General features: G+C 43.4%; 1 long non-coding RNA gene across 2 annotated transcripts; it reads left to right on the top strand.

Moving 5' to 3' along the window:
* The first annotated feature begins 4005 nt into the window (after positions 1-4005).
* On the top strand, positions 4006-9260 carry LOC147112746 (uncharacterized). 2 transcript variants are annotated; one of them, XR_015079565.1, is made up of 3 exons: positions 4009-4197; positions 5080-5242; positions 7220-9260. It is a non-coding gene; the product is annotated as an uncharacterized LOC147112746 (long non-coding RNA). The 2 variants fall into 2 exon arrangements; XR_015079566.1 differs by lacking the exon at positions 5080-5242 and having other exon boundaries at positions 4006-4197.
* The last annotated feature ends 455 nt before the right edge of the window (positions 9261-9715 follow it).

Below are 9715 nucleotides of genomic sequence, written 5' to 3'. Positions count from 1 at the left end.
AAGCTATACCTTCTATGAAATACTGGATGGAATAATGTTATAAGGTGACATGTATGGTTTGTTACATGCTATGTTCTTGGTTTTCTTAAACCACTTACTTATTGCCTTGCATATGCCTCTATCTACCTTTGCAATGTTTCTTGTATAAAGCAATAATAATATAAAATCCATATTTTGTGTTTTGTATTCACTCTTCTGACAAATTAAATATGAAGAATACTAACACATTTTACTATGGACAAAAGGGATGCACTTTAATCCTATTGAATAATAAAGAGAAAATTACAAAACAAATAAAATGTACAAATAAATTACCAGAAAACTCCTTGATTGTAAAGAAATTATTTTAATTGCTTCCTTAGCAGCTATTCCAATACATTGTCCCCCTCCCCACATTGAAGGTGGCAAATATACAATATATTGTGTAAATTGTCACGGTATTTTTAGCTCAGAGGTGTAATAGGATTTTGTCATTATATAAAGCACGCTAATATTGCCAGGACAACAGGTTTTGACTCAAGCATTTTCTTTTGTTCCACCCACCCTGTGCCATCCTGGTCTTCCTACACTGTGCTGAATCTTAAATTTCACAGTGTGGTACTTAGTTCCATGTCTAAGATTTGGTATTTGGCACAAAGCCATGAACCAGGCACTAGTAATAACCTCAGCTCATCAAAGATGCTCAGGACCACTCAGTTAACCATTAATATTCAAACCTTCAGCTGGTTGCAATGACTATCAGGCTGTGACAGCTGTTTTTCAGATCTGATTATGTATCTGTTTGCAGAGAACAGAAAAGAACAGAAGTGATATCCTCATGTCAACCACTTGCATTTACCAAGATTCTATGGGGGAAAAAAATCAGTTGGTTTGCGCCTCCCGTTAGCGCCTTAAGAGGGTGCTAATGGGGCACAAAACAACTAGCGCCCGTGCACGGCGATGTTTGTGCCACTTGCAAAGTTAACTAGACATTCTGCGGCGGTGCTAAACACTACCGCCATGATCTCCTGCGCCGGCTGATCGTGACGTCAGTCGAGTGTGCAATGCCCCGGTAGCGCCTCGGACCGAATATTGAGTGGCACCCCCTACCTTACCGCCTGCTGCTAGCAACGTCAGGTTGATGGGAGCATTTTGCAGTCAGGAAGGGACTGGGGGAGCGCTATTTAAAGGCAACCAGTTCCTGCCTTTTTTTGTTGGTGACTTTTTTGCACCACGCATTCTGAGAGAGAGAGACAGAGAGACTTCTGGAGAGATTCAACGCTGTGTGAAGGAGTTTTGGGTACTGAGCAGCACTTTGCAGGTTCATTTTGATTTGCCCTTCCTTGTATCGATTTAGAAGAGATTATTGGGGCTGGACTCTGAGCTCTTTCCCTGGGCCTCTCCATTGTTCTTTCCAGCAGAATTGATATACAGGTCTCTCCAGACCGAGATTCAAGGCTGCAATGAGCAGGATGTGGATGGAGAGCAAGATCAACCCTTCCCTTTAAGAACTGGCCAGCGCCATTGTGTCTGTGTTCCATTGCTGACTGACATCACATGAGCTTTGCCAGCGATCTGAGGTAACGCCTCGCTCCTCGGCCTTTGCGCCTTGAGAGGTGTGTAGCGCCTGATTTAGCGCTCCAATCAACTCCGGAGGCGATAAAAGCCAAGTTTGCAGTTGGAGGCGATAATTAGTGCCAGGTGCTAAACTTTGCACACGGCCGATAATCACGCCCCAAACGGGGCGATAGTGAATTTTTCCCCCTATGGACCTTGTCTAGTAAAAGCTAAACTACTTCTGAGTGTGTATGCCAGACAGGGGTCTCAGTAACTCAGTCAGGTCATTTTCTTTTAAACTTTGTCTGGACTTTCTTCACAAGAAACTTGTATTTCGTAACAATTGATTAAGCTCTATTTTTATTCAAACATATTTTAGCTTTTTTTCTTTTCAGTGCTTTCTATATTTTAGCATAAGTTACATAAAGAGTTGCTAGTTTATTGCTTTCATAATTCAGATAGATTACACATATCCAGTATTCGTAAAAATGTTGTTTACCGCACAGTACCAAAGTGATGTGGAGCTACTGATGATGGTTTCTAAGATAAGAAAGCTGGGCAAAATAATATCCTGCAAAAATCTTCAAAGTGACGGGTTGCAGTGACCAGTGTGTTCTGTTAGCAGTTATTAGAATCACATAAGTATACGGCTCACTGTGAGCTGGCAGATAAAATGAAAAAGAAAACCGTAAATGCTGGGATCCGAATTATGAAAAGATGAAGTGTACGATAATCTATTTTTCTCTTGCAGATGCTGACCATTCTGCTGTGCATTTCCAGCACTTTTTGTTTTTATTTCATCTCTCATTTAAGATCTTTGTCATTTGTCCTGATTAAGAAAGCACACAAGCATCAAAGATTATTGGTCATGAAATATTATTTTATATTGATGCCTGCATACACTGGAGTTCATGTGCAAATCTTACAGTGACATTTTGGGTGTTATTCAGCAACATCTTTTGAAGTTGTGCTGTAGATCGAAGTTTGACAATCAGCTGCTTATTTCTGCACAACAGAATTATTAATGATTTAACACATAGGGCTCATATGTTTTAGCTGTGGGAAGTTGATGAGTAATTAGCCCAATAAAATTTTCAGCTTATCGAAGAGCTGACATTTTAAAATTTAAGCTTGTTGGTGCGTACTGTTTTGCTGTCATTTTGTGTCTGTTTGCAGTTAGATGATTAGCAAAGCCTCACAGAGAGTTGGACAGTGAAATAATTGATCAAGATCACACTCCCTGCTACATGCTGAAACAAACATAAGATAAATGAGGTTTTGTTATGCTTATCCGATTTTCCACGGAGCACTCTCCACTCAAAGCTGACCTCTTCTCTTTCAGGAAGAGGCCGGGGTGCTTCTAAATACTCCAGTCTGCAGCAGATGTCTGCTTCCGTCTCTTGGGGACTGGGTCTAATATCAATGAATCAGGCAAAACTACAGAACTCCAACAGAAATTGAGTCCACAACAGTCCTCTTTTTAAAATTGTTTTTGATTACTTACATTCTAACCTCTGCCTTTTATATAAACATAATATCACGAGATATGCTACATATAACACTATGTACAAGAATGCTAAATTATTAACCCTTAGTGGTGGATCTTTATGATGAGAAAGGCTACAGTTCTCATCTGTGAGGAAAACCATTTCAGAGGACTGATTGTATGCTGGTCTTTTTGGCATATGTGTGAGAAAATGCTTCACATATCAAAGCACACTGCCACTGGTTCCCTCTGTACAATAGCAGTAAACATATTTTTACAGCAATATAGATATCAATAGAAACTGCAATGTGTAAAGATATCAGTACTAGATTCCACTGATATAGAGATTTCACAGAAGAATTTTTTTAATCTATTACACTTTAGGTTGAAGAACTGGTTTTATGAATGCTTTTGAAAATGTAAATTTTGAAATTATCATTAAATGATACAAAACGATAAGTAATTAATTTTTTAAATCTTGTCTGTTTCATATTTGAGCCCCGATTTGAACCTAACCATCCTGGCAGGAATGTGGGTGGGGGTGGCGGAGGGGTGGGTTTGAGTTGAATACCCATTTTATACCCCGTCCAATTTTAGTCTCCATTGAAGTCAATGGAGCCGAACCTGCCCCATTCCTATTGTGCGAATTAGGTTAAAATCATCAAACCAACTGGAGTTCATTCCATTGTCATGAATGCAAACATGAAATTAACAATAAAATTGCAACATTATCTGGTGTACGTAACGCACCAGAAGCAATTGGTCCTGAAATTCCACTGCTCATAGAGTCAGCAAATATGTAAAATGGATGTCCTTCCAACGAAAGTCTTAACATCTAAGGTTGACTGACCTGTTCCATTTTGGTTTGCGAGTTTTGAAAGTGCATCACTGAGCCTAAGAGAAACACAGATTGTGTGTGTGTATCACAGCAGTTTAGGATGTTAATTGCTTGTTAATGGGAATTCAGAAAACTTCCTGGCAGACTCAATTGTTTAACCTATCTGCGAGAATCTCTCAGAATGAAAGTTGGTGGTGGAGCGGCATTGACAAGCTGCTGAGTGATGTTACGATAAGGCCAATTTTAGTATTCTGGTGTGAAACTGACGGGATGCGGGCGAGGCTGGCTGAACCACAAGTGAACCCAACTGAGTTTATGGGTTCACCCTCATTTGCAGGTGGGAAGGCACTTGGGTCAGACAGCATGACCGATGGTGGGTGAAGGGGAAGAGGGAGAATCTGGTGTTGTTGCAGATCTTAAAGGCCTGCAACAGTTTAAAGGGGCAGTGCACTTTATGTGGCCAAAATGGGAGAACAAGTTGGAAGAGTTTCACTGATCTGTCTTCCAGCCTCAGTTTTCAGACAAAGCCACGGAGATCAGGTTGGGGAGTAGGGGGACAAATTGTTCTGCTCAGATGATTTCCATGTCTTATGGATAGTTGGAGTGCAGACTAGCCAGCTGATTAACAATTATGTTAATACCTGCACCAGATGCAGCAGGACCTGGCTGCAGTACAGAAAGTAATTCAGTGACCTCACCTAGTCTGCTAAGGTAAGGGAGTTCATTTACATCTCGCATTGCTTCCACTCAGCAGGGCATGGCGCCCATCATCACCTCCCACAATTTGTCATTGTCCTGGCTATCCACTAGGCAGCAGAGAAGATCTTAATGCATCATCTTTCTGCTTTTCATCACACCCAAAAAGCTACTCATCCTTACAAGCTTGATGGTTGTTCCTGTTATCATAAACCCTATAGTCATAAAGCTGAAACATGGCAAAGGCTGAAAGCCCATTTGCTGATGTCAGTTATTTACCCCTTCTACTATTCTTGAAGCAGAATACTGGGCAGAGGCAATTCACAGAAAGCAGGAGATGGGAAACTGGAGGTCTTATCTTGGATAATGGTGCGTGGACAACTTCTCCACCTCCTCACTCTTTAGATGCGCGGCTTAATTGACCACAACTACATCAGCTAGTGAACATGCAAAAATTGGCCGACCTGAATGTATTTACCACCCAAGCTACATCCTAATTCTTGTCCCTTTTTGTTTTCTCTAGGTCAGATAGATAACTCAGACTTGGGTTCCAGGAAGGTTGAGGAAAGCCCTCTGAAAGATGCAGCTTCACCCAATCTTAACCTGCCAAGCACCAGCTCAGAAATTTGCACCCATGCAATTTAGACAGAGATTTTGAGTACATTGGGGTGATCAATAGAGCACAAGTGAGTAGGAGCAGGTGGCAGTAGTTAAGAACATATAGGAATGGTCCTGCCAGATGGTTGTCTGAATAAGCACTCATATTGTTATGGTATTAACTAGCTGTTTTTAATTTCCAAGACCCTCTGGAATCTTCCCGTCAAATAATAACAAAAGTAATGAATTTGAATTGGCAACTGACTGTGTTAAAGGTGCCAGAGGTAATCCATGGAGCTGCATCAGAGTGGCGGGAAGTAACTAGTGGGATGTCTCAAGGGTCAGTTCTGGGACCTTTGCCATTCACATTGTACATTGGTTATTTGGAAGTGGAGATAGAGACAAACTTGCCAAGATATGCAAATGACAACAGGGTGGGGGTAGGAGGTTACAAAAAAATAACCTCCTTTGATAATAACATGCTTCGATGTGGATCTTCACCTATTATTCAGTACATCAGGGAAGTTCTTCAACCTGACTAGACTACAAACCTTAACAAAGATCACAGAGGAGGTCAGATGTGAACTTTTCTTTGCAGATGACTGTACTCTAGATGCATATGCTCAGGAAGACCTTCAGTTCATTAATGATTGGTTTATCATAGCATCAAACAACTACAGCTTTATCACAAGCCAGAAGAAAACAGAGGCCAGCCCCAGAAAAATACTAGACCAAACCAATCATCATCATTATTGAATTAGCTGTTAATCGGTTCACTTATAATGGTAGAGTTTTATCAAATGATGCTCTAATCGATAATGATATCCTTTCATAAAGCCAGTTCTGCATTCAGAAGACTTGAAAAGCATAAATAGAACTAACATGCGATCAAACTCGCAACGAAGCTGAATATGTACCAGGCTGTTGTCACTACCATCTTTCTGTATGCGTGCAATTTCTGGATATGTTAACACTGGCACATTTGGCAGCTTGACAGGTTTCCCTTCCAACACCTGAGGTCCATCATACACATCAATGTGCCAGAACAAAATGACCAACTGTGATATCCTTGAGCACATCAAGATCTCTCTTGTTCAGGCCATGTTCATAAGAGCACAACTGCATTAGTCATCTGTATGGAATTATGAATATATAGAACATGGTCCTGTACAGAGAAATGGAACAAGTCAAGTGGAAGCAAAATAAGTACAAGGACATGCCCAAGGCAACCTCAAACTAGGTAATATCAATGTTAATAGCCTGGAAAACCCCACAGTCGATCTCACAAACTAGTGAGCAGCAATATGTGGCAGTGTCAGCTGGTGTAAGCACCAACATGTAGATATCTTGAAGGAGCTAATAGCAACAGCAAAAACACGAACAGCAGCCTGCCAACCTCAGGGGGCCTGTTTGGGTCTGTGTAATGATTCCGTCCCTGCATTTTGGGATAAGCTCTGGTGCACTTATGACTCACTCTCCCACACTTGCCCCTGGCAGAGTAGAACTATCGGAATTGCAGACCCAATATATTTCTAAATCAATTTGTTTCTGTACTACAGTGGGGTTACATTCTGAATGAGCTGTGAAACATATCCCACCTCCAAATTGATCTGAATTATGAATATCTGATCGTTTTACAGGAAACTTTAGACAATTAGTTACACTTAATAGCAGTGCATTCGGTTTAACAGACTTTGATGATGAAATTTGCAAGTGCTTGTTGTAGGCTCTGGCAAAATTCTAATTATATTCATTAAGATTATATTTAGCAACCATTTATTGGCCAGATTAATGTACCTGATTTCCCATTCAGCAGTGCAACTGCAGTGTGGATTTGCATTTTTCGGTTAAACCAACAATTATTTCTGGTGTCACAATGCTGTCATTTTCAATGAAATGAAAATAAGCAGAGCAGCAAATTAGTGAAAAATATGGTCATTTTGAAACTAAAAAACAAAAGGAATGTATTATTTTTGCATTGTGGTGGTACCACCGGTTGTCCCTTACACTGAGATACATAATTCCCTTTAACTTACCTTACTGTATGTGTCTGTTACTATCCTCAGGCTTCTCTCCTGTACTCTGATTCATGACATCAGAGATCGGAACCTTCCAACAGTTGAGCTCGGAACCTGCTGGCAGTTGAGCTCGGAACCTGCTGGCAGTTGAGCTGGGAAACTTCTAGTTAGTCCTCGTGGAGTCCCCGCTGGGACAAGACCTATACCACGGTGCTCCTACAGTCAGCCATCTTACCTGCTATCTTACCTGCTGTAATTAGCCTGTTCCTGTAAATAAACAACTTGTTAATAGTTCGTCGAAGTCAAACTCTCTTATTTAGTGGCGATCTACTCAAACCACTACATTGGTGACCCTACGACGTGAGTACGGGAGTACATCAATTCCAACGCTACATTGGTGATCCTACAACGTGAGTACTGGAGCTCATCAATTCCAAAGCTACAATTGGTGAACCCGTATCCATGAACGATTTTCACGGTAGCAACGCACGCCTGAACCTCGTCTTTACTCGAGATGACCAACGCATAACCGACAAACAACCACGGAACAGCAACCGCCTAACACCGATTCCTCCAAAGGCGACCCCGTCTTTGCGAACGTATTCGCAAGGTAAGCGCAGTCTGGAGCAGATCCCGTTTGACATGGACAAAACTGAACCGGACCCCGTTTTTTTGTGAGCAATTTTCACAAAAGAAGCACGCCATGGAAGCACCAGCCGTTTTGCTGTCGCTACCGCAATCCAGGGAGCCACAGTCTCCCTCGTGCTTTATAAAGGTAGAAGCCCCGTTCGACGAGAACATCGATGCGGCGCCGACCACGCACTTGCTTACGGTCCCCGTACTCGTCTTTCCTACCACCACACGGATCATCCGCCTCTACGTCCAAAGCAACAGCAAGTATACATCTCTCCAAGTGCGGGGTACAGCATGTTCGGGCCCACAAAATCGGAGCGCGCCCTGCGGGGATACCACGAGGACTCACCCCCGCGAACCACGAGGACCCATCCCTCGCGAACCACGAGGATCCATCCCTCGCGAACCACGAGGACCCTGCCCTCATGAAACGCGAAGACTCGTTCCCCGCCGACGACGCACCAGCCCGTCAGCCTGCTGGTTGTGTTACCTACTACACGATTCGGCGTGAACAAAAGGCGTGCCGCCCTCCCGGCTGTTTTCTCCTAAATCTACAACTGTTACAAGTGTTGCCGCCCTCCAGGCAGAGTTAACCCCTCCTGAAAGCAACAACAACCTGGACCGTTGCCGCCCTTTCTCCAGTTTTCCCTTTTAACAAATGCAAATGTCTATTGAAGCTGTATACATCGAGGACGGGTCCAACGGGCATCCTGCGGCCGCGATCAACACGTGGAAGTTGCTCTGATCACAGATCAACACAGCAACTCTTCACCCTCCGTTCTGTTAATGTCGTAGCATCATGGCATGCACTGTTCCGTGCGTTCCAGCCTCCTGAAGGTTTCGCTCACCAGTCAACGGAGACATCGCCCGCGTCCGCCCAATCTGCCCGTCACTCTGATAAGGCCTGCTGTTTCGCACGTCTCTATGGTCCTTCGCCTGACGGATACGTTTTATTCGCCATGACGTGCGTAAGGATCCGCTCACGAGCAGCATCTTTGGAACTTGCTCGCCAAGCCAAGACAGCACGACCGCCGAGACCACCAGCTCGTCAGACCATCTCATCCTTGGACTTTCGTTAAAGCGAATTCTGGGGGGGCCTATGTGGCGGTACCACCGGTTGTCCCTTACAATGAGATACATAATTCCCTTTAACTTACCTTACTGTATGTGTCTGTTACTATCCTCAGGCTTCTCTCCTGTATTCTGATTCATGACATCAGAGCTCGGAACCTTCCAACAGTTGAGCTCGGAACCTGCTGGCAGTTGAGCTCGGAACCTGCTGGCAGTTGAGCTCGGAACCTGCTGGCAGTTGAGCTGGGAAACTTCTAGTTAGTCCTCGTGGAGTCCCCGCTGGGACAAGACCTATACCACGGTGCTCCTACAGTCAGCCATCTTACCTGCTATCTTACCTGCTGTAATTAGCCTGTTCCTGTAAATAAACAACTTGTTAATAGTTCGTCGAAGTCAAACTCTCTTATTTAGTGGCGATCTACTCAAACCACTACAGCATTATATTTTTTTCTCCCCTTTTCCATGAAAGGTGTTGGTTCCTTGAAGGGATATGGTTTCATAGGCAGCAACTCGCCAAGGCTTCTTCGACAGCACCTCCCAAGCCCACGACCTCTACCATCTAGAAGAACAAGGGCAGCAGGCGCATGGGAACACCATCACCTCCAAGCCCCCCTCCAAATCGCATACCATCCTGACTTGGAAATATATTGCCGTTCCTTCATCGTCGCTGGGTCAAATTCATGGAACTCCCTCCCGAACAGCACTGTGGGAGTACCTTCACCTTACAGACTGCAGCGGTTCAAGAAGGCGGCTCACCACCACCTTCTCAAGGGCAACTAGGGATGGACAATAAATGCTGGCCTTGCCAGCGATGCCTACATCACATGAATGAATAAATAA

Source organism: Somniosus microcephalus, chromosome 9, assembly GCF_052327205.1.
Source record: "Somniosus microcephalus isolate GS21.2 chromosome 9, FLI_Smic_1.0, whole genome shotgun sequence".
Classification (NCBI taxonomy): domain Eukaryota; kingdom Metazoa; phylum Chordata; class Chondrichthyes; order Squaliformes; family Somniosidae; genus Somniosus; species Somniosus microcephalus.
This window is presented reverse-complemented; position numbering and strand designations above follow the sequence as displayed.